The sequence below is a fragment of the Boleophthalmus pectinirostris genome, unplaced genomic scaffold, assembly GCF_026225935.1.
Source record: "Boleophthalmus pectinirostris isolate CB_2022bp ecotype Guang Dong unplaced genomic scaffold, ASM2622593v1 HiC_scaffold_4, whole genome shotgun sequence".
NCBI lineage: Eukaryota > Metazoa > Chordata > Actinopteri > Gobiiformes > Gobiidae > Boleophthalmus > Boleophthalmus pectinirostris.
This window is the reverse complement of record NW_026571353.1, coordinates 27,073,583-27,098,837: the sequence shown is the minus strand read 5'-3', so window position 1 is coordinate 27,098,837 and position 25,255 is coordinate 27,073,583. Positions and strand designations below refer to the sequence as shown.

At 36.7% G+C, this 25,255-nt stretch overlaps 1 protein-coding gene across 1 annotated transcript in view; it reads right to left on the bottom strand.

The window, feature by feature from the left end:
• The window catches only part of LOC110167049 (lipoxygenase homology domain-containing protein 1-like), a 53,032-nt gene extending 51,534 nt beyond the window's left edge, over positions 1–1,498 (bottom strand). Inside the window, 1 exon segment of the mRNA XM_055161684.1 lies at positions 1,463–1,498. The gene's annotated coding sequence lies outside the window, so the exon portion shown is untranslated.
• Between the last annotated feature and the right edge of the window lie 23,757 nt (positions 1,499–25,255).

The following is a 25,255-nucleotide window of genomic DNA, read 5'->3' as shown; positions in this document are numbered from 1 at the left end:
ACCTGCAGAGGAAACCCTCCCAATATAAGGTGACACATGCAAGAAGCCCTGGAACTATGTAACACATGACCTAATAATGGGTTACATAATAATAATAATAATAATGTGGATATGGTACATTTCTTGATATAAAACACTCAGTTGATATAAAAGAAACAGTTAAAGGACCCATATTGCCTCATTTTCTTATCTATGTTATAATGTTGTTTTCTCATCATTGTGTTTTGTTTCATTCACACACGTTTAACACACAAACCCTGTATATTTAGGATGACCTTCTATCAAACAGAAAACACTCTGGTCCACCTTGTGATGTCATGTGGTTATACAGGAAGTGCTCATCTATGTTTTAAGCTCCATACACCTTCACTAGAATCATTTGGATAATTTCAGCCTTGGAATTGCTCATTTCTACTAAACAAAAGTTAAAAAAGTAGCTGTTAACTTGAAAACTACCTCGAAATGACATCACAAGGTTGAACAGAGCATTTTGCGCCTTGGAGATGTTGGCAAACTAATAATAAAGGATTACTCAAATATGTGTGAATGAAACAAAACAGAATTCTAGGTATGTTTTCGAGGAGATAACAACATTATAACATGGCTAAAAGCTCATAGAAGCCAGTTTTGTGTGTAGGATAATATAGGACCTTCAAATCATTTTAATTTATGCCCTTTATACTTAATACTCAACTAAATATTTCAAAACTACTATGTAAATATACAAAAAAAAACATTAAAAGTATTAGACGTCATACTCTCAGATGGGAGCAAGAGACAGATTTCCCTATTGACCTTATTGCACTTTCCTCTGAAATTCACAAATGTTTAACCATGATTATATTAGTGACTAGATCCAAAAACACTGTATTGCAACAAATATCTGCATTTTAATAGTATCAATTAGCTGCCCCCCATCTGTATTAAATATTATAAGCCTATAGACTGTTGTAATTAGGGCTGAGTATCTTCATGTAAAGTCATTTTTAAGATTTTTAAGAAGTTGCCGCAATACATAGGCCACGATACGATACATATCCCGATACAGTGAGCTTACGATTCAATACGATATATTTGATTCAATACGGTTCAGTAACAAATAATGGCTAAATCGGGGCTGTGATACTAAAAATCTTTGTTAAACCACTTCTTGTGCAAAGTTCATATGAAACACGCCCATTTTAATCATCAAAACAGTGAAAATGTCAAATGTGTTGCATAAACGAGTTTCCTTCCTCTGAACAAGCAACAAAACTGCAGCGCTGTAACAAAATAATTTAGCAAAATATACCAAAAAATACTCTTGGCGATATATCGATACGGCAGCTCGCGATATCGACACTGTATCATCGCATTAAACGATACAATATATATCGATATTTCAATATTTTTGCACACTCCTAGTTGTAATGTCATGTGAAACCCAGCAATAGCAAAGCAACTCATCCACGCTGCGACTTACCTTAAACCTTTGCCATCTGCCATTCTTGGAAAGCAGAATTTGTCTGGTAAACTTTCTTTCTGCACTCAACCTGCGAAACAACACGACACACTTGATTTACTGTAATTGTTCGTAGAAAGAATGCGTTTAAATAGACATTAACATTCTTGAAACACAGGATAACCATCGACGTAATTTTAGGAAAAAATGTGCTGTACTGGCGGCGACACGCTCCAGAAATGTCGTTGTAAATGGGCCAAATAGTCTGCTAAAGGCAGCTAAAAAAAAAAAGCGAAATTAACCTTATTTGAGAGGTCACGTGTGGTGTAAGAGTCAAATAATGAATGTAGCGTATTCTCTTATTTTTTTATAGACTAAAACTTCTGTCAGATCAAGGAACAATAAGAGAAACGCGCTATATTTTTGCTAAGTTAAATTTGTTTTTGACCTGTAATTCCCCTAAAGCCCAGCAGATGGACACATTGTCAACTATATTATGGGAGATCCGGTGTTGCAGCTCCTCTCCTGCAGTTGCATCAGTCTGATTAAGGATTTTTCACACGGATCCGGTCCCTTCTTGATGGCGTAGGCTGTTTACTCCTTCTCCCTCTTTGTCTCTGCAGAGCTCTTATAGCCTATAGGTAGACAATGCCCATTTTCCTTATTACTGCAACATCCAAGTCTCTTAGTTTGACCGACACCTGCACACAGCTTTAAATGGTCAAGTGCTCAACAAAGTGATCTTTTTTGCACATTGCTTTTTTTTTAAGAGAATAGAATATATTGAAATAAATTACAATTTCAATTTTAAAGGTCCGAGCCATGTTATAGCCATGTTATAATGCTGTTACCTCCTCAAAACCATATCTGGAGTTGTGTTTTGTTACATTCACACATGTTTGAGAAAACTCTTTATTACTAGTCTGTCTACATCTCCAAAGCTCAAAATACTCCACCTTGTGATATCATGTAGTAGTAGTTTTCAAGTTAACAGCTTCCTTTTACTTTTAGTTTACTGGAGATTGGAAATTCCAGGGCTCTAGTGAAGGTGTATGGAGTTTAAAAACACAGTGGAGCACTTGTATTACCACATGACATCACAAGGTAGAACAGGGCTTTCTGTTTGAGAGAAGTCAGCGTAAGTATGCACGGTTTGTGTGTTAAATGTGTGAATGAAATAAAAATGCAACTCCAGGTATGTTTATGATGAGGAAACAACATTAAAACATAATGTAATAGAAGTCCTTTAATACTGATGGAGGCATGTTAAAATGCAGATTTTTGTTGTATTATTCACAAGAATTATTATTTCAAAGATTTCTGAATTTTACGTATTGTACTGAATAACTGAAATTTGATTAATTACCATTGTAAATGTGTTATTTTGAACTTCGTGCTCTGATAAATGGATAATGGTTTTAGGTTTTATAGGCATCTAACTGTACAACACTAAAGCTTGCCCTTTTATATCGACTCTATAGTTTCTTGCAACCGCTAAAATGAGTAGCTTTCCGGCATTCTCATTTTGTAAACCTTTAAGACATAAAAGGTTGGAGATCCCTGGTCTAGTCAACAGTAAAGATCAGGTTCAGTATTTGTGAATTTATATTTTGGATATTTCACGGGAAAATGCAAAGTTATCAAAAGAGACATCTAACTGTTGCCCGCATCTGGGAGCATTACATTATCACATTCAAGAATCTGAAAACTGCCAATAAGACTAGTATGTTAAACGTACACTGTGTAACTGGGGGATTTTGCCACCATTGAGATATTCTGTAATGTTTTGCAGTATGGCATTAAACATCAGATCTAACGATGAATCAACTGCAGGTTATTTTATTGCTAGAAAACACCTTTAAAAACATATTACTGTGAGCAGGGTCGCCTATCCACAGATCTGATCTGTAACTCAGCCTGGTGACGTCACCTGCTTGTCGCCATGACTAGACAAATTTAATGGCATATTGCCCAGGCAAAGCAATAACATCTCCATGGAGACAAAGTTACATAATGTGCCTGTGTAAATGTTGGCGTAGCCCTACTTTAGTACAACTCCCTGTTTCTTAATTGCTGCTAAAATTATCTAGAAGAACCAGATTGGCAGTGATGTAAATTATACTTATCATACAACAATCTTAAGTGATCTTTTTGATTTAAAGATCAGTGGAGGAAGTGGGGAGCGTTTGTAGAACAGAGGAGCAGATAGGCAGGGCGTGTAATCCACCAAGGACAGATAAAGTGGACTTCAGACAGTGCATTTCTCTGTTTGAACTGACTTTAAAATGTGTTTGGGGTCCCAGCAACACCCAAGGCAACCATTAGGTCTGTTGGGTTGTTCACTGGAGCAACGTGTCCAGACTGAAGATAAAAGTCATGCTATTTACATGGTCATTTTGGTTCACTGGGTTTAATCTGGGTAAACCTCACTAAAATGTGGTGTTGCTATAGTCTTAACAGAACAAGCACGTTCTACAAATCTAAGGAAGGTCAAGGCATACTTAATTTATTCTTCTCTTGTTCCTTTTTAGCAAGGATATTGAGCGTTTTGGGTTTAGATAGCAGTTATCCAGCGGTAATCCAGGTGAAGGCCTCCAAAACTGGGTCTATAAAATAAGATAAAATAATCCTTTTCCAGTTTTTATTGCACATTCCCTTGACCTATGTGCAGTGTTGATTGCACATTCACTGTACCTATGTGCAGTTTTGATTGCACATACACCTGACTTAAGTGCAGTTTTGATTGCACATTCCCTAAGCCTATGTACAGTTTTGATTGCACATTCCTTGGACCAATGTGCAGTTTTCATTGCACCTTCCCTTGACCTATGTGCAGTTTTGATTGCACACTCCCTTGACCTATGTGCAGTTTTGATTGCACATTCCTTGGACCAATGTGCAGTTTTGATTGCACATTCCCTTGACCTCTGTGCAGTTTTGATTGCACATTCCCTAGGTCTATGTGCAGTTTTGATTGCACCTTCCCCTGACCAATGTGCAGTTTGATTGCACATTCCCTAGGTCTATGTGCAGTTTTGATTGCACATTCACTTGACCTATGTACAGTTTTGATTGCACACTCCCTTGACCTATGTACAGTTTTGATTGCACATTCCCCAAACCTATGTGCAGTTTTAATTGCACATTCCCCAAGCCTATGTGCAGTTTTGATTGCACATTCCCCAAGCCTATGTGCAGTTTTGATTGCACATTCACTTGACCTATGTGCAGTTTTGATTGCACATTTCCTAAGCCTATGTACAGTTTTGAATGAACATTCCTTGGACCAATGTGCAGTTTTCATTGCACCTTCCCCTGACCTATGTGCAGTTTTGATTGCACATTTCCCTGATCTATGTGCAGGTTGGATTGCACATTCCCTAAGCCTTTTACATTTATTTTTTAACTGCACTATCTGACTATGTATGGGGGACAATAATGACAGAAATACATACATACATTTTTGGATTTTGATCATATTGATACTTTGCAGGTGATGTCATCAACATTTTCTGGGGGTGCAAAGTTTGCTGAAACCTCTATTCTGTCTAAAGCTCTGTCGCTCAAGTTTTATTTGAACATAATCTGACTAGAAAGAATTGATTTGGTTGGAACTAGTATTAGACAACAGTTTTTCAAGTAGACACTCTCACCTTTTTGGCTGAAAGTCAGTGATTCATTATTCATTCACTCCAGGCTTAGTGGTGGTAAGATATTGTAGCCACACCTGTCCGGAAAGCTGAAGTGACAAATGCAAGGCTCCTAATCTGCACAAAAAAGAGAAAGGATAAAGAAAAAAAAAATGGAAAAAAATGTATGAAAAATAAAAGTTATATTTCTGGTCAGCAGGGTTCTTTTTGTCAATATCACCCATCCCTGCCTTATATACTATATCGACTTAACGTTCAGTATAAAAGCTGGAACAGTATTTTTTGGGTATCAGTATTTATCATGTGTGTATTTTCTCTGCAATAGTGTTGTTGTTTTTTTGGGGTTTTTTTGAGCGTATAAATAGGGTATAAATAACTTTTTTGGCTAATTATTGGTTCAATTTGCGATTTATTGGTTGCAGCTCAGGCCTTATAATGATATGATCTATTAGAGATTAGTTTACGATTATTTTGCTTTGTATCAGTGCCGTAAAGTACTTTCAATATTATAATTTATTGCAATATTTTTCTGTAGCTATATCATGCTTCAAAATGTGTTATCGTGACAGGCCTGCTAAGCAATATCTAAACTCTTTCTAGGATGTCAGAGGCAGTGACTTTTTAACCTTCTCTCCACTTTCATATTTTGAGATTAATTGATTTCTCAAAGACATTTCTGTTTATGTTCTGTGGGTCCCAGGAGGAGATTCACCATAACACTCTGCAAACTCTCCTCAAACAAACACAACAGAGGGTCCAGTGGTTCCCTCAGGATGTGGAGCCGTCCGGAAGTGAAGAGGAAACCAATTGTTGCCGTTGGATACGTGCAGGACGCTGCCACTGTCCTGTCCCCGGGGCCCCAGCTGTCAAAGGCCTTCAAAGACCAGGACCCAGAGTGAATGATGTTATGACAAAGATCAGACCACAGGGGAAGAGAAACACAAGGCCAGTGGAGCAGGGTAAGGTGCACTGTCCTCTCCCACGGTATAATGGGATCAGATTAATCTACTTGCACTCAAAGCTTTGCACAGTTGTTTTGCCCTTTTATTTTGTCAAAGTTTATTTTGCTGAATCAAGTTCCTAGTTTGTGAATTTTGTTGGTCGACTGCAACTCAGCTGGTAGTGTGTTTGTCCACTGCTTGAAATATCAGGTGGCATAAGGGGGCACTACTATTGTGTCTTTAGCATAGTCTGTGTAAATGGACATAGCTAATGAGCTGGCCGCCGCATTCCCAATTAGGAAGTGAGCATGGGGGCACTTTCTAGCCAGGCTGGTGCCACCTAGTGTCTCCACTCAACTTCATTTCTCTCCAGCAACTAGGTCAGGCATCGGAATACACTAGACCAGGGGTGTTGAACTTTTGGTTCGGAGGCTGTATCCAACCTACTTTGATCCCAAAGGGGCCGGATCAGAAAACTCATGGCATATATACCCCAAAAATAGCAATAAGTTCAAATATTTGTGCAGAGAAATGCAAATCTATTACAGAAATCTTTTTTAATTGATGAACTCTTTCTTTTACAAAATATTATAATACTATACTACTTTAAGAAAAATGCAATTTCAACACAATGTTTTAACATTAACTTGGATGTAAATAGGAATAAGTCAATTTTTCTTGGAAAATCCTGCAATCGGCGTCCACTTTTCTCATTTTTGACATTTTGCTGATGAGGGTGTCACAGTCAACAGTCAAAACGATAGTCCCCAGACCATATGTTTGACACCCCTGCACAAGACGGTTTGCAAGAACCCCAGAAGTTGTCGGCCGCGCACCAGCCAATCAGCGAAGAGCTGTGAAGCCATGACGTCAAACTCAAGTGCCTGTCTGGGTCCCTTTTGTGGCACAGCACATCAGTAAACAAAGTGGTCAAGATGAATGTAGACAAAGCCATACATTCTATGTTGGCAACGATTTCTGAGATTAAGGATTTAAAGCCGGAACAAAGAGAATGTTTGGTGAATTTTATCAAGAGGAAAGACTTTATTGCCCTTCTTCTGTTGTCATGGCCAAATAGCAACGGTTGGTTAAATAAAAAAAGCACCTCTCTGCCATTGAGTGAACGAATCCTAATGCTGCTAGGTCTGTTTCCTACCCCATCATCAAATCTTCATCCAGCAAGGTTGACAAAGGACTTATTCTGTTCATGAAGAATTTATCCACAACTATCAAGAAAGCTTAAAGGCGAACAACGACGAACATTGGTGAACTACTGAGCAAAACTAACGTTATGGTCATGAATAAAAGACAAGTAACTTGTTAACTCAGACTGATTCTAGAATTAAAATTAAAATCGTTTTCATGATGTCGATATTAGCATAGACAGAGCGATTTGTGCAGTTTAAATGCTCGACATGTAATCTGTGTACATCTGTAGCATTTGAACTGCACAAATCTCTCTGTCTATGCTAATTCTAGAATCAGTCTGAGTTCACAAGTTAACTTATTAACGAATTACTTATTACTTTTGTGTTATTCGTTACCATAATGTTAGTTTTGCTCAGGAGTAGGCCTACATCACTAATGCTAATCGTTGTTCGCCTTTAAGTTTTCGTCTTTCTTACCTTGATAGTTGTGGATCAATTCTTCATGGACAGAATATGTCCTTTGTCGACCTTGTTGGATGAAGATCTGGTGATGGGGTTGGCCAATTTATGAAGCTGGTGGAAAATATATGAGACATTTCCATAGATATTTCGCCCTAGAAAACCATTAACCGGAAGTCCTGCAAACCTACAGTGGGGCACTTCCGGCTGTTGTGAAAAAAGACTATTGTTTTACATTGAGAAATTGTCACCCCTCTCTCAGTAATTGCTGAAGTTATGGGTGACGTCACACTCCCATAATGCACTTCTTTCTACATCTATAGTCCTTAGGCAATACACTTCACCCACGTTGCCTAGTGAGTGAGTAATTGGTGGTTAAGGGAGCTGATTGCAGCAGATTGGCAGCGCTCCTTCTGTCGGTCTACCCCAGGGCAGCGCTGGATATAATAGTTACTGCCAACATTAAGTGAATGAATAATGCCACATAAACAGTCTTTGAGTATCCAAAAAGCATTACATACATCAAATAGATTATTGTTTAGTTTCTGAAACTTTATACACTGCAAAGTTATCAAAACATTTCACCTAACCTTGAGTTTTAAATGTGTTTTTTTAACGTAAAGTAACCGCTTTATGGATACTGGTTAGCGTGTAGCAGGTCAATCTCCACAATGTCTTTATTTGAAATGTTTGAAAAGTCTATAGGAAAAATTCATGTTAAATTCACTTAACGAACAGAAGCGGGCCGTCACTGTTGAGCCTATATGATTTTATCCATCTCATTATATTATATTACATTCTTTAGTATCTTCAAACTGCACTCACAGTTCCAATATTTTTATTAGCTGTGCTCATAAACTACCTGAGTCAGCAAAACTGATGATACATTTAATTAGTACAAATTATGACAGTAAAACAAACTTAATGTTCTTTAAAAGGCAGTCACAGCAACAGCTCCTCACACCATCCCGTACGCATAGTTGGATCGAAAGCCTATAAAATCCATTAGCCTGGAAAAGGGCCAGTGAAACAGCTCAATAGTAATAATAGCAGAATGGGACAGTTTTGTTGCTTATAAAGCCTGAGTCAATATTTATAAAGATGCTTTTCATTTGATTTCGCAACTTCTCTGCGTTTCTTTCGTTGTTCTTTTGAATGTCTTATATAAATAATACAACCAATGTTCGTAATGCATGACTCATTCTGTTTATAAGCGTGCTACGACCTGCTCCAGCTACACTCGGATTGTGAAGAAATCATTCGGAGAATTTAAATGTATTTCTAGGTACAAGGTCGAGCAATGAATTTAAATTAATTAGAGATTGAGACTGACTTATTTCTAAATGTCAATTAAAAGCTTGGATTTTTTAAAACTATCTTTGTATTTTAAAATGACAATGGTTAAAAGTATTGTTACTGTATTTATGGTAGTGTTGCACCGATATGATACTGGTATCGGGTATTGGTCCCGATATTGAAAATATTGACTTCTAAGCTTTAAAGGAAATTTATAATATTTTCAGATTATGTAACTTTTCTGGTGGAGGGTCCATCAAATACTTTTCTCCATGGAGATGTTGTTGCTTTGGTATTAAACCTTTCTACCGTCATGGAGACCAAACCAGACTAAGTTATAGGTCAGATCTGTGGAGAGGCAACTCACAGTCAGAATGCCTAGGTATCTGTAATCATCAACCATCTGTAATTTAATACATTTAAGTTAGAGCTGTTTAATGTCAAACTGTGGAACATTCCAGATAGAGCAGTGACATATCCATAGAAACAAGCAGGTCACAGACCCCCAACCAAAAAGTTACACAATACAACTTTAAAGCTAAAGTATTAGCATCTGTATTGGAACAAAAAAGCTGGATCTTTTTTTTTCCTTCAATACAATAAATAAGATTTGAGTTATAAAAGATTGAATTGGTGACTCATATGACTCATTATACTAAAACTAACTCCTAAAGTGATTACTTCTGCTATTTAGTTATTGCAGCTTTTACATTTTAACAATCTTGTTTGGAGATAATCCCACTTAAGGGTGTCAGTGGTACAAATTAGTTTTAATATTATAAATTATCACATATATTAACATAAATATATTACACTTAAATGTAAAAAAAAAATCCACTTAGGTAGATAATAGTAGCTATTTCTAGGCACTAGGGCTAGGCAATGAAATTAAATTTAATTGAGATAGTGGATTAGTCATTTCTAACTGTTAATAATAAATTTAGGTCTTTTAAATGAGAGGTTTACAGCCAATTATATTAGTAAAAGCATGTGGTTTGGTGCAGAGTTCAGACTTCAAACCTTATTTTAAAGTTCCAATATTTCGCAAAATTGACTCTTGTGAGCTTTGAGCAATGTTAGAATGTTGTTACCTCACCAAAAACAAACCTGGAGTTGTGTTTTATTTCATTCACACATTTGAGTATCCCTTTAGTCTGTCTATATCTCCAAAGCCTTTAACCTTTAGTAGAGAAATTCCAGGGCGGAAATTATCCAAACATTTCTAGTGACGTTGCATGGAGTTTAAAAACACAGTGGAGCACATCCTGTATTACCACATAGCATCACAAGGTAAACATAGCATAAATGGGCCCTTTAAAATGCTTGCAACCTCATTTTAAGCAGATTAAATAATAACGCTTAACACTGTATTGCCTTTGCACTCTTTTGAAGCCCATATATACCCAAGTCTGTTCTGGTCTGGAACCGCTGTTGCTTAAAATAAAGAAACACTAACATTTTTTGTGTTAAATGACAATGATTAAAGGTATTGTTGCTGTATTGTTACTGTTATCTTATTATTGAAAGCGTTTTTTGTTTTAGTAAGACAAAAAATGGGTGTTGTTGATCCCTCTTGGCCAGGACTTCCTTGAAAAAGAGATCTTTCAGTGGGACTTTCCTGGTTAAATTTAAGGTTCGAGGAAATCACTTTACATAGTTTCCTATAGGTAGTTGCTATTTCGAGGTACTGGGGCTGACCAATGAATTAATATTTAACAGAGAAAGCGATTAAGTCATTTTAATCATTAATTATAAACTGGGGTATTTTTAATGGAGAGGTCTACAGCTCGTCCCCTGCCAGTAAAAGCATGAGGTTTGAAGCTTTGGAGGAAGAATGAATAATTAATTATAAAACGATCTTGTTTATGTTCAGGAAATTAAAGGGCACATATTACGCTATTTTCTGATGTTTGTGATAATGTTGTTTTAACATCAAAGCATTCTTGGAGTTGTGTTTTGTTTCATTCAATCAAGTTTTACTCACAAATCCTGCATATTTAGGTTCTTCTCTCAAACAGAAAACTCTCCGTTCCACCATGTCATAATACAGGAAGTGGTTTTAAATTGCATATGGCTTCGCTAGAATCATTTGGATGTTTTCAGCCTTGGATTTGCCAGTCTGTAGTGAATAAAAGCTGAAAGATAGCTGTTAACTTAAAAAATACTGCTTCATGACATCACAAGGTGGAACAGAGCATTTTGAGTTGATAGTCCAGGATTATGTAAGCATGGCTTAAAGTTCACAAGAATACATTTTGTGTAATATAGGACTTTAACGTTGATTTTTAAGACAAAATTAAATAGTATCAAAACAAATTTTCATCGATGTTTATGTCATAACGTCTAGACACATACTTCTGTTAGCGTGTTGCCTGAAGAGAACTTTCTGAAGATTTATGTTTGGCTAAATTGTTTAAACTATAGTGGACATTCTGAGTATTTTCCTTCTTAAAATACACTTAAGAGTTGATTAAGTGCAAGGGCTAAAGCATTATGTTCTCTGTTACCTTCTTCTGGTAAATCGTTTAAGTCTGTGTAGGTCCATGCCACTAACAATTACAAGTTATTTTCCCCATTTGAAAAACATGGTGTCCTATTTCTCATAGTAAGGAGAAATACGTTAAAAACAAGAATCTATCAGCAATGACTTTAAAAAATGTTCTGACAATAATGAAGGTACTGGCTTAAAAATGACAGTTTAATCACACATTAACATGGAATGCGATTAATCTCATAAATACACATGTATCATAGAGGGTTTGTTTTGAGTCAGTACAAACTGGTTTTAGTATCTGGCAACACAAAGTGAGGAAGTGCTTTGTGGTTGGATAATATGCAAGAAATGGACATAAACAACTTTTATGTAACATAATTTTGTGATTTGACAATGGATGTTTACACATAATGAAAAATACTATATAGGTTACCACCTTTTTGAGCATGCATCTGTCTTATAATGCTTCCTCCTCAAAAAAATACCTGGAGTTTTGTTTTGTTTCATTCACACACATTTAACACACAACCCACAACAAACTGAAAACACTGTTCCACCTTTTGATGTCATGTGGTAATACAGGAAGGGTTAAGGTTCGCCTTTATTGTCCCCATACAGAAGAGCTCCACTGTGTTTGTGTACTCTATACACCTTCACTGGAATCACTTGGATGATTGCAGACCTGGAATTGCCAATCTCTTATCCAGGCTGGTGCCACCTAGTGCCTCTCCTCAATTTAATTTCTCTCCACTGACTAGGTCAGGAATCGGAATACACTAGACAGTTTACAAGAACCCCAGAAGTTGTAGACCGGCCAATCAGCGAAGAGCTGTGAAGCCATGACGTCAAACTCAAGCGCCTGTCTGGGTCCCTTTTGTGGTACAGCACAACAGTAAACAAAGCGGTCGAGATGGATGTAGACAAAGCCATACATTCTGTGTTGGCAACGATTCCTGAGATCAAGGATTTGGAGCCGGAACAAAGAGAATGTTTGGTGAATTTTATCAAGAGGAAAGACGTTATTGCCCTTCTTCCTATGGGATTTGGGAAAACTTAATATACCAGTTAGCCCCGTTAGCGGCGCATTACACATGTCACGACCAAGTAGCAGTGACTGGTTAAATTAAAAAAATACCTGCCTACCGTCGAGCGAATGAATCCTAACGCTGTGAGGTCAGACGGTTTCCACAACATGAAACCAGCTGATGAATCAGGCTACCAATCTCTAACATATGTGAATGAAACAAAACACAACTCCAGTCTTGTTTATGAAGTGGTAACAATATCACAAAGTAACTAAGTCAATTTTGCACAATATAGGACCTTTAGATTTTAGATAATAATATTTCATCCAGTACTTCCATCTATAATAATAATAGTATAATAATAAAGATGAAATATGTCACTTTTCCTGGAGGCCATCAAATGCGGTTCTTGGAAATGAGATTTCTGTGCCTTGAATGTTTCATAGTATAGCATTAATCTTATATGAGAGGATTTGTATTGCTCAATATTACTTTCTTCTTACATGAGAAGACTTTCACATAGTCTTTCCACAGATCTGACCTCAAACTTGGCCTGATGGAGTCAAAAGTTTAATGCCATATTGTGCAACATTCACTAGTAAAACAATAACACCCTAAAGGATACAAAGAGCTGCTTTAACAGTAATAGCACTACTCAGAATAGCTCTCTATAATCTTTTAGCTTCTTTAGCTTATCCTTTCTTCATATGTAATTTATGAAGCATTCCAGCATTTAACGAGGACCTTTCTTTACAACCCAGCGAAGTTGTTAAAGGTCCTGTAATACACAATATTGACTCTTGTGAGCATTAAGCCATGTTGTAATGTTATAATCAAAAACAAACTTTGTGTTGTGTTTTGTTTCATTCACACAGTAGCCCTTTAAATTTGTGTACCATTTGTTCATTTGTTTTTCAAAATAAAACCAAAAATAAGAAAACAAACAAACAAACAAAAACATTATTTTCTTCTTTATTTGTCTCCAAAACCAAAATGAAAAAACGCATAACAATTAGTCTTTTTAATTTACGATTTTGTGTTTAAATGAATAATGGAAAAAACATATAACGGCCGTTTCCCGTTTCTGTGACTTAAACTGCGATGCCGGACTTTTGCTCCATATATGGACTGAACCAGGACTGAACCGGGACTAAAACAGGACTACACCAGGACTAAAACCGGACTGGAGTGTCGGGACAGGCCCTGAGGTGTGCCCATGTAGACTGTCGGGTGATCAGGACTGAGACTAGAATGAGACTGGGACGGAGACTGGGACTTAGACCAGGCTGACCCGGTTTAGTCCTGGTTCAGTTCTGGTTTAGACCTGGTTTAGTCCTAGTTCAGTTCTGTTTCAGTCCTGGTTTAGACCTGTATTAGTCCTGGTTCAGTCCTGGTTCAGTCCATAGGTGGCACAAAAGTCTGGCATCACAGTTTAAGTCACGGACATGACTGTTGTCCGTTTTTTCCATTATTCATTCAAACACAAAATCAAAACCTGAGAAAATGAATCATTATCCGTTTTTTTTTTTGTTTTGTTTTTTTTTGGTTTTGGAGACAAATAATGAAGAAAATAGCTTTTTTTTTTTTTGTTGTTGTTTTTTATTTGTTTTATTTTGAAAAACGAATGATACACGGATTCTGTTATTATTAGTCTGTCCACATCTCCAAAGATCAAAATGCTGTGTTCCACCTTGTGATGTCATGAAGCTGTAGTTTTCAAGTTAACAGCTCCCTTTTACCTTTAGTTAAGTAAAGATTGAAAACTCCAGGTCTAAATTTATCCATATTATTCTAGTGAAGATGCATGGAGTTTAAAAACACAGTGGAGCAATTCCTGTATTGCCGTACATGACATCATAAGGTGGAAAAGAGTGTTTTCAGTTTTAGAAATAGAGTAATATAGGCCATTTGACAGTAATAGCACCACTCAGAATAGCTCTCTATAACCTTTTACATCCTCATAATTTCTTCATATGTAATTTATGAAGCATTCCAGTATTTAATAAGCTTTCTTTACATCCCAGATCTGTTGTTAAGTTGTAACCTCGTGACCTTTCCTACAGCTGTACCTTTAGCACACATTTTCTCACACACGCCATTGGTTCAGAGGTAAAATGGACCAGATATGGCCTAACATAAAACAGTGAAATATTACAGAGGATATTAGAGCTGGACATGATTTACAATGCTGTTAAAAGCATATTTCCCTTTAAAGCGTGTTTGCCTTCAAGTTTAGGTTGATGAATGAATAAATTAAACATATAAGTCACAGTGAACTTTCACGCATGGAGCAGTTGGATTTGAATTACACGCTACTACATTTTTAGATGTCAGAACATCAGCACAATTTAAAGGAGCAGTGTGTGGAGAGTATGTCACATGCTTTTCTCCATAGAGATGTTATATGCTTTTGTATGCTTGGAATGTGCCACAGTAAAGCATTAAAAAGGTGCTGTAACAGATTTGTATTGTCTTCAAAATGTGGGGAAAAACAGAGCTAGTTAATTTTATTTTCAAAGTGATCCAGACTTAGCCAGGCTGGCGCCACCTAGTGCTTCCACTCAATTGAATTTCTCTCGAGCGACTAGGTCAGGAATCGGAATAGGTTTGCAAGAATCCCGGAAGTTGTAGACTGTGTACCAGTCAATCAGCGAAGAGCCATACATTCTGTGTTGGCAACGACTCCCGAGATCAAGGATTTAAAGCCAGAAGAGAATGTTTGATGAATTTTATCAAGGGGAAAGACATTACTGCCCTTCTTCCTACGAGATTTGGGAAAAGCTTAATAAAGCCCCATTAACCGTGCATTATATATGTCATGACCAAATAGCAACGATTGGTTAAATAAAAATAGTACCCGCCTACCATCGAGCGATCGAATCCTAATGCTGTGAGGTCAGACGATTTCCACGAAGTGAAACCGGCTGATGAATCAGGCTAGTCCAGACTTATTCTTCCTTTTCAAACCAATGCTACTTCCTGGTTTACAGATGATAAAGGTGTTTTATAGTTAAATACAGACAGCGTTCTCATTACAGTGCTTCATCCTGTAGCAAGACAAATTAAAGTGAGTTCAGTGCTCATAAACCTATTTCCATAGAGACAAGAAGATGACATTTCCAGGTTACATGTTAGGTCTGCGGAGAAGCAAGTCAATAAGAATGCATGTTTTCCAAGGTAATTTTAAGCAAAAACCCCTAAAACACCAGTAATGAAAAAATGCTAGATTAATGAAATACTGTGGAACAGTTCAGACAAAACAATAACATCTCCATGGTTACAACCAGGTTGCATATAGTACACCTTTAAATAGGGCTGGGTATCATTAAGAAGTTGCCGATACAATAGACACTTTGATACATAGGCCAACACATATCTCGATACAGTGCACTTTCGATTCAATACGATATATTTCAAAACAATTTGATACGGTTCCGTAAAAAAATAAAGGCTAAATCATGGCTGTGATACTAAAAATCTTTGTTAAACCACTTCTTGTGCAAAGTTAATATGAAAAAAGCAATTTTTATGTTTTCTTCCTCTAAACAAGCAACAAAACTGTAGTGCTTTGACAAAATAATTTAGTAAAATATACGAAAAAATCGTCTTGGCAATATATCGATACAGCAGCCCCCGATATCGATACTGTATCATCACATTAAATTATACGATATATCTTGCATTATATGATATTTTTGCACACCCTTACCTTTAAACCCTCAATATCAATGTGTTAGACCGCCATTTATTAGAAAATGACCAAAATATGCATGCATTTCTATGTTTTGACAAGTAGTGAGTGGTTGGACCTTCCCAGCTATAATTCAATGATTAATAGTGCAGAGAAATGTGGTCTGTAATTGGTAATTACAGGGTTTAATGATTTTCACAGTGTGTAATGGACAGAACTGACGATAGTTTTAAGACTTACTGACGTACAGTGCGGACTTGGCAGAGCTGCAGGTGGAGATGGGAAATGGCGCTATAGCTTCCAGTATTTGGAGACCCATGTGAATTACTGATCTCTCTATGGATTTAGGGATAAGCAAAACAGGTTATAATATAATTTTATCTGACATATAATTCCACTGTAATCATCAAAATAGTCTAATATAAGAGCGTGTACCCAATTTGGTAAAGTCAGAATCATTTAAAGGTCCTGTATTACACAGAGTGGATTCTCATAAGCTCTAAACCATGTTTTTATCTCTTCAAAAACATACCAGGAGTTGTGTTTTGTTTCATTCACACATGTTGAGTAATCCTTTATTAGTCTGTTTACATCTCCAGTGCTCAAAATGCTCTGTTCCACCTTGTGATGTCATGTATATTTTTTTATGTTATTATTATTATTTTTGACTTGCTTTTTTATTTATTTTATGCTTTGTTTTATTTAATGTATTAACTGATATTGTGCTTACTCTGTGCTGCACTTTGGAGACTTTGTGTTGGTAAAATGTGCTATACAAAAATGAATTTAGTGGTTGTTTTCAAATTAACAGCGACATTTCCCTTTTTTTGTTCAGTAGAGAGGAGCAGTTCTAAGGGTGTAATCATCTAAATGATTCTAGTGAAGGTGTATGGAGTTTAAAAACACAGTGGAGCACTTAACACATTACCACATGATGTTAGAATTATACGGTTTCTGACAAAGATGTGTGAATGAAACAAAACCCAACTTCAAACATGTTTATTATGATGAAACAACATTATAACATAGATAATAAAATACTATAATATGAGCCCTTTAAAACATTAACAAATTTATAAACTCATTTAAATATGGATGTTACTTTACTTGTTAAGCCTGTGCTACCTACTTGTTCCCATGAAGATATAAGTTATTGTTATACCTGGAATGTTTCACAGTATGGCATTAAACCTATTTATCTCCATGGAGTCAGATCTGTAGAGGTGACCCTGCTCACAGTAGAATGCATGTTCATAATACAAAAATGAAAAAAACAAAAACAAAACTCTATTGAATGAATAGAAGATAATAGAAGATCATTTCATACTGTGGAACATTCCAGGCATAAGCAATAACATCTGGAAACAAGCAGGTGGTGGATCTTCTTCCAGATGTTACGACAGGCACCTTTCAAGGTCCTACATTACACAAAATTAACTTCTGTGAGCTCTAAGCCATGTTATAAAGTTGTTACCTCCTCAAAAACATATCTGGAGTTGTGTTTCGTTTCATTCACAGATGTCTGAGTAACCCTTTATTATTAGCTCATCTACATCTCCAAACCTCAAAATGCTCTGCTCCACATGGTGATGTTATGAAATTGCATTTTTCAAGTTAACAGGATTGGTGTGAATGAAACAAAACAAAACTCCAGGTATGTTTTTGATGCAGAAACAAGATAAAAACATAGATCAGAAAATAATGGGGTGTAACGATATCCAAGTCTCACGATACGATATTGTCACGTTATGAACCCCACGGTACGATATTTATTGCGATATGGTGGGGAGGCTCACGATTAGGGAAGTACCAATATCCTAATCTCTTGGTATGATATTTACATGATACACATCTCACGGTATGATATTTATTGCGATATTTTGTGGAGGCTAACAAAACAGTGAATATGCAACTTTTTCCTCTTAAAATGCATTGGCAGGACCTAATCCAGAGAACTAAAACTTAAAAGTGCTTAGAAATGTTATTTCTTCATGTAGTCTACACTGAAATGGTGCAAAGAATCATGGTCTTTGTAGTTCCCTCTGTCTTTTTTTTAGCTATTGCTGCACCATAACTCTTAATTTAAGCAAAGAGACTTGTAATTCAATATATTGTGATGGTCCACGATATTATTGTGAGAACTTTGATGATACGATATCACGATATTTCTGTTATTGTTACATCCCTACTTTTTAACTAATCTGACATAAAATAGGACAGTAGGCCAACATTAGCTCTTAACATCTAATAGTTAATCAAAAAGGCAAGGAAATGTACTTAGTGATGTATAGATTAAATGCAGTGTGGAGATAATGGAGAAGGTATATCATTAACAATTTAGAGCTATTTTGACATGTGATTTAGGTTGCTGTAAAAGGCAGAAGTGGTTTGTGTGTTGGACTGGAGAAATACAACCAGGATCAATATTGAAGTGGCACAGGTCATTTGTTGAGCTATTGGAGGAACCATATACTAGAAGTGTATAATGCACAAGAAGACGTTTAAACAGAGCAAGTTTAAACATGCCCTATATGTCGAAGTTCTGGTGGAGGGTCCCCAACCTTCTTGTCTTTGTGGATATCATATTGCTTTGCCAGGAATGTTCCTCTGTATTGCTTTAAACTTTTATTATTGCTAGAAAATACCTTGAAAAACATGCATTCTTACTGTCAGCAGGGTCACCTCTCTACAAATTTGACCTGTATCCTCACCTTGCGTGGTCACTTGCTTGTCTTCATGAATAAGAAGAACTTCCAGGTCAAGCAATAACATCTTCATGGAGACAGATAGACCTGAAATAACTAAAACGGCTCCACTTTTATAAAAAAAAATTAACATAAATAAATACTGAGCCCTAAAATACAGCTTTCATATACTGACGTCAATATAGTAATTGTTGTGCCAAGTCTACACTACCTAATTATATAACATTTCCTGTCTATCTGTCTCCATGAAGATGTTATTGCTTGAGCTGGAAGTTCTTCACCTTCCGTGGTCACTTGCTTGTCTTCATGAATAAGAAGAACTTCCAGGTCAAGCAATAACATCTTCATGGAGACAGATAGGCAGGAAATGTTACATAATTAAGTAGTGTAGACTTGGCACAACAATTACTATATTGACGTCAGTATATCAAAGCTGTATTTTAGGGCTCAGTATTTATTTATGTTAATTTTTTTGATAAAATTGGAGCTGTTTTAGTTATTTCAGGTCTAATATAGTAAGTAAGTAAGTCTTTATTTATATTAATTTATTTCACAGACATTTTTTGTCCCCAAAGACACTTTACAGAGCATTATTCATTCACTGTATACCTGGCGATGGTAAGTTACTATTGTAGCCACAGCTGCCCTGGGGCTGACTGACAGAAGCATGGCTACCATGCCAATCGGCACCATCGGTCCCTCCGACCACCACCATCACTCACGCACACAGACACCACTTCCATACTAGGCAATGTGGTTGAAGCGTCTTGCCTGAGGACACAAAATGATTGAATTGATTGTATTTAACTGACCTTGACTATCAACTGTTCATGGAGACCTGTAGCATGTTTTGGGTTGATGGTGGAAACCAGAGCTCCCGGAGGAAACCCATCCAGACATGGGGAGAAACATGCAAACTCCACACAGAAAGGCCTGGGCGAACCGGGGATCAAACTCAGAACCTTCTTGCTGTGAGGCATGAGTGCTAGCCACTCAGCCACCATATATCAGCCATATAATAAGATTTGAGCCGAAGAGGGTTGAATAGCTTAGCCTGATTCATTAGCCGGTTTCACTTCGTGGAAACCCTCTGACCTCGCAGCATTAGGATTCGTTCACTCAATGGTAGGCAGGTACTTTTTTATTTAACCAATTGCTGCTATTTGGTCGTGACGTATGTAATGTGCCGCTAATATGCCGCTAATGTGCCAGGGCTAATTGGTATATTAAGCTTTTTCCAAATCCCATAGGAAGAAGGGCAATAACGTCTTTCCCCTTGATAAAATTCACCTAACATTCTCTTTGTTCCGGCTTTAAATTCTTGATCTCGGGAATCGTTGCCAAATGTATGGCATCTACATCCATCTTGACCACTTTTTTTTTACTATTGTGCTGTACCACAAGACAGACCCTGACAAGCTCTTTTGATTTTGACGTCATGGCTTCACAGGTCTTCGCTGATTGGCCGGTGTGCGGTTTACAACTTCTGGGATGTTCGCAAACCGTCTGGTGTATTCCGATTCCTGACCTAGTCGCAGGAGAGAAATTAAATTGAGCACAGGCACTAGATGGCACGCGCTTGGCTAACATAGTGTAGACCTGGCACAACAATTACTATATCGACTTCAGTATATGAAAGCTGAAACAATATATTTTGGGGCTCAATATTTATTAACTGTACATTTTCTTGGTAACAGTGGAGTAGTTTGGGGTATTTCATTTGTAATATAAAAAGAAGAAGGTTGAATAAGTGGCTTCTATCATTCATTTTTTTCATTCATTTTAATTCTGCTATTTATTTGCTGTAATTCAGGTCTTTTAATTATACTATCTATTTACTAATGGTTTACTGGGATAACTTTGCATTGTTGTTATTGTGTCAATGGTATAAAGTTGTTTCAAAGTTATGGTTTATCGCAGTATATTTCTGTATCGTGCTTCAACATTTGTTATCGTGACAGGTCTAAAATAGTGCACCTTTAAACACTTAGTGTATGTGCCCAGTGATGAGTTTATCTTATCTCGCTCTTCTGACAAAGCTTTTAAGAAGTGTGTTGATATTATTAGACCCTGAAGATCAAAGTTAGCATTTAGCACTTTATTTTCTGGGAACTATGGCTGCACTTTAATCTTTGAACAAAGTCACTGTATATTTTGGGGGGAATTTAATAGACGAGCGAGTGACCAGTCGTGTTGACATTGGCGTCCCTCTGTTGAGATGATAGCTTCCTCTATTCTTGGTTTTCAGTTTCCTGTTATCTGTGACATTTTGACAACTTTCCATTATTCAGAAGATAAAATAATTTGTTTTAAAATGTTAATTGCTATGGTAAGAATCAACAAAAGTGTTCATAAATCTGAAATCCATGATCGCCAACATCTGATAAGGCAAATGGGTCTAACAGAGTCACAGTGAGCTCTCGATCATCTATGTCAGTTGTTGTTCTTGGTCGTATAAAAAATATACAATAAATATATGAGGCTCTGTGGTTGTTTATAATGGAAGCTGAGAATTGGGACAGCAGTGACCCGACCTGTTGTTGTGTCCTTGGGCAAGACACTTCACCCACCTATGAATGATTGTGATGTGAGATGTAATTTGAAAAATTACCTCTTCATGACATTACGAGGAAGAAAAGAGCATTTTGAGCTTTGGAGACGTAGACAAACTAATTACAAACAAGTGAATGAAACAAAACACTACTACAGATTTGGTTTCAATGAGGCAACAGTCTAACATGGCTTAAAGGTTGTATAGAGGATTTTTTAAAGGGAAAAGAAATACAGTGACAGAACTTTTTCAAATGTTGTGCATGCGTGACACCACCTTCCTCCTCCACAGCTCCCTCAGTAGAAACACCTCCTCCTGCCTCCTCACTCTAAAAACCATGCTTGTTTACAGTCAGTGCGTGTTCAGATTTACTGCTGAAGTGACCTGTCTAGAAATAATATAGCAACCGGTGCGTCAGTTTTTAGACCCTTTGTCTGCTTCATTCGTGCAATCGCTGGAAGAGTTCTCCAAGAATCACGTGTTTGGCTTTGCTCCTTTTCTCCTTCTCTTCTTCTTTCAGCGACCTCAAAAACGGACTTTCTTTTGTGGCAAACTGGTCGTGGATTCTCGTCCACCACCTCAACAAACAAGCGAACTGCGAGGAAGCTACAGTTTAAAAAAGGCTCTAAGAACCGCTGCATAAACCACATAATCCCTGCGTGCATGCGAGTCAGTTACACTAGAAACGTAGGGAGTTTGATTGACACCCTAATAGCCAATAGAAAATGAGGTAGCCTTATCTATTGGCTGATGTTTATCTGCCCTCACTAGGTTTTTTTTTTTTTAGTCAACATAATTACAAGGCTGCTGCATCACTGTAAGGGTATTTTAAACTTTCATTGACAATTTGAAACTCAAAAAAAAATCCTCCATACAACCTTTAAAGCTTACAAGAGTCAATTTAGCATAATATAGGACCATTAATGTTTTCTTGTGCATGAATAATAGTTATGCACTACATCAGAATTTTGGTTTCACATTTTTAAGATAAGAGGTTGCTCTGCACGTCGAGTGTAATGGCTGTCAAAACCAAAAATAGAAAGACTTCCACACTCTGTGAAAAACTTGAAAAAGTTAGCTTTATTTACAGCGGCGCAATGTTTCAGCAAATGGTCCTTCATCAGGTTTGTGTGAGGCTGTGAAACCATTTTAAATATGATATTAAAAGTAATATATAATAATATGATAATAAATATAATACATAATAATATTTAAAATGGCTTCACCGCCTCACACAAACCATTTACCTGATGAATGCCTAGTTGCCGAAACATTGCCCTACTGTAAATAAAGCTCACTTTTTCAAGTTAGACAGAGTGCAGAAGGCTTTCTATTTTTGGTTTGACATTTTGACCATTGCGAGATAGTGCCAATGCCTCAGTGGAGGTCTATCTCTCTCAATGCTGTCACTGCTGCAGATACTTTGTACACAGATTTCAGTGCCTAAAATAATTTGGTTGCAATGTGTTTACCAGATGTTTCCTGGGGATGACTTTCTAAGAAACAATGTGAACGTGTGGTCTCTTAATTAAGCCAAACAACCTATCCCTTCTTTAATGGGATGAGGAAATTGTTCTTGGACAAATCCTCTTGTTTATTGTTCAAATCTATCACTGAACAGTGGCTGAGTGTTGTGGTTCACATTAGCGCTAATAGTGGTTCATTACTTAAGACATTAGATTAGGCAGAGGCATAACACACAATCACATCTTGTTCTGGTGAATGTCCAAGTCTCTGCTGATTGAGTAACGTGGATGTGACAAGTGGTTACTACTTTCATTTAGAAGATACACAGTAGAGAACCAGGTATTACTTACAGGTATTACTCTTGTGAGCATTAAGTCACATTGGCATGTTACCTCATCAAAAACATACCTGGAGTTCTGTTTTGTTTCATTCACACACATTTGACTCTCCTGTGTTATCAGTCTGTGTACATCTCCAAAGCTCAAAATGCTCTGTTTTATGTTGTGATGTCATGAAGCGTTAGTTTTCAAATTCAACAGCTCCTTTTACCTTTTGTTCAGTAGAAACTGGCAATTTCAGGGCTGAAATTATCCAAATGATGCAAGTGAATGTGTATGGATTTTTAAAACATTCACTTTCTGTATTACAACATGACATCACAAGGTGGAACAGAGTGTTTTGTTTTTCAACAGAGGGTTTGAGAGAAGAACTTCTGTCTGCCAAAATATGCAGAATTTGTATATTTAAACGTGTGTGTGAATGAAACAAAACACAAATCCAGGTATGTTTATGATGAGGAAAAAACATTATAACATAGATCAGAAAATGGGGGGCCTTTATCTTGTAAAAAATATTTTAGTTTCTGGGATTGGTGGAAGTAAAAAGTATATTATTGATCAAGAGTATGAGAAGCATTCTGGAAGATCTGGAAAGAAGGCAACTGGATCAATGATAAACTAATTATCTAAATGATAATGGTTTTACAACATTAAAACAAACAACAAGTTAGAATTTCCAATGAAAACATTTTAGTTAATTTGCTTCTCTATGAAGAAGGATGGAAAAACACAAATTTCTAACCTCAAAGTTGTATTTCAGCTTCACAAAAAGTATCATTTTGATGAAATGTATAATATATCTGTAGATGTGACAAACTGTAGTGGATTTAACTGGATGTTTTTTTTCGTCTTCTTATGTTAACAAATAATGTATAATACTATTGTAAATGTTTTTAAACTGGGCTTTGATATCACTCACATGTTTTGGAGCGATTTTCATTTGCCAAATGTCCTTTGATTTATCATATTTTGTGATATTCTGAAGATAATCCCAGTTTTTCCATTGAGAGCGCATTATGTTCCACTTCACTTTTGCCTCCAGTTGCCTCCATTCTTCATTTAGTTTGTTTAAATGTTTTTGTTTACAATTTTTAAAGGGTCTATTGGGTTTTATATTCAAATGAGGGTATCTTGAATTTAGAAAAGCAAAATGGATCAAGCGGTTGTCCTATTTTTGTGTGACTCATTCTTGCTTCTCCTGACCCTGTACCTGATTAGATTTTCCATAAATGTCAGCCACTCCTTTGGCTTTATCCACAATTCAACAACTCAAGTGTCTGAAAAACATGGGACCTGTTCCACTCTGTGTTGTGCTACTGTGTCTCATCATTTCTCACACTTAAATTCAATTAAAGTTTGTTTTTCCAAAAGTCTGGAAAGTCCATTGACCCGGCCTCTATAGTGTACTCTGCAGCCTGTCCAAGTCACTTTTCAAATTGCGTTGGACTCTATTTATTATTTCAGTAAATATATCTTCAGCCAGGTTCACTTCCTGACACAGACTCTCTCCAGTTTCTGTCATAATTTTATTCAATCTTTTGGGTCACTCTTTAGTTTATAAGAATACAAACAGTTTGGCTTCACTCGCTTCAGTTTGTCTTTAAAGATGCACTGTGTAACATTTCTGATGGACGGTCCGTCAAATGCTTTTCTCAATGGAGATGTTACTGCTTTGCCTGGAATTTTTCACAGTATGATATTAAACCTTTCTACTTTCATGGAAACCAAACCAGACCAAGTTACAGGTCAGATCTGTGGAGAGGCGACCCCACTCAGAACCTCATATTTTTGTTTTGTTTTACTATAAAGCCACCTCTTAATTTAATAAATGTAAGGTGGGGCTGTTTAATGTCATACTGTGGAAAATTTTAGGCAATAGCATATCCATAGAAACAAGCTGGCGACAGATCTTCAACCAAAACGTTACACAGTGCACCTTTAAAGAAGCTGTAAGCGATGAGAGAGAAAAAAAAAAGACTGAAAACTGGACACATGTTAGTAACTTCCTCTAAGTGCTGAGTTTTGAATATATAGGTCAAAGGTTAAAGG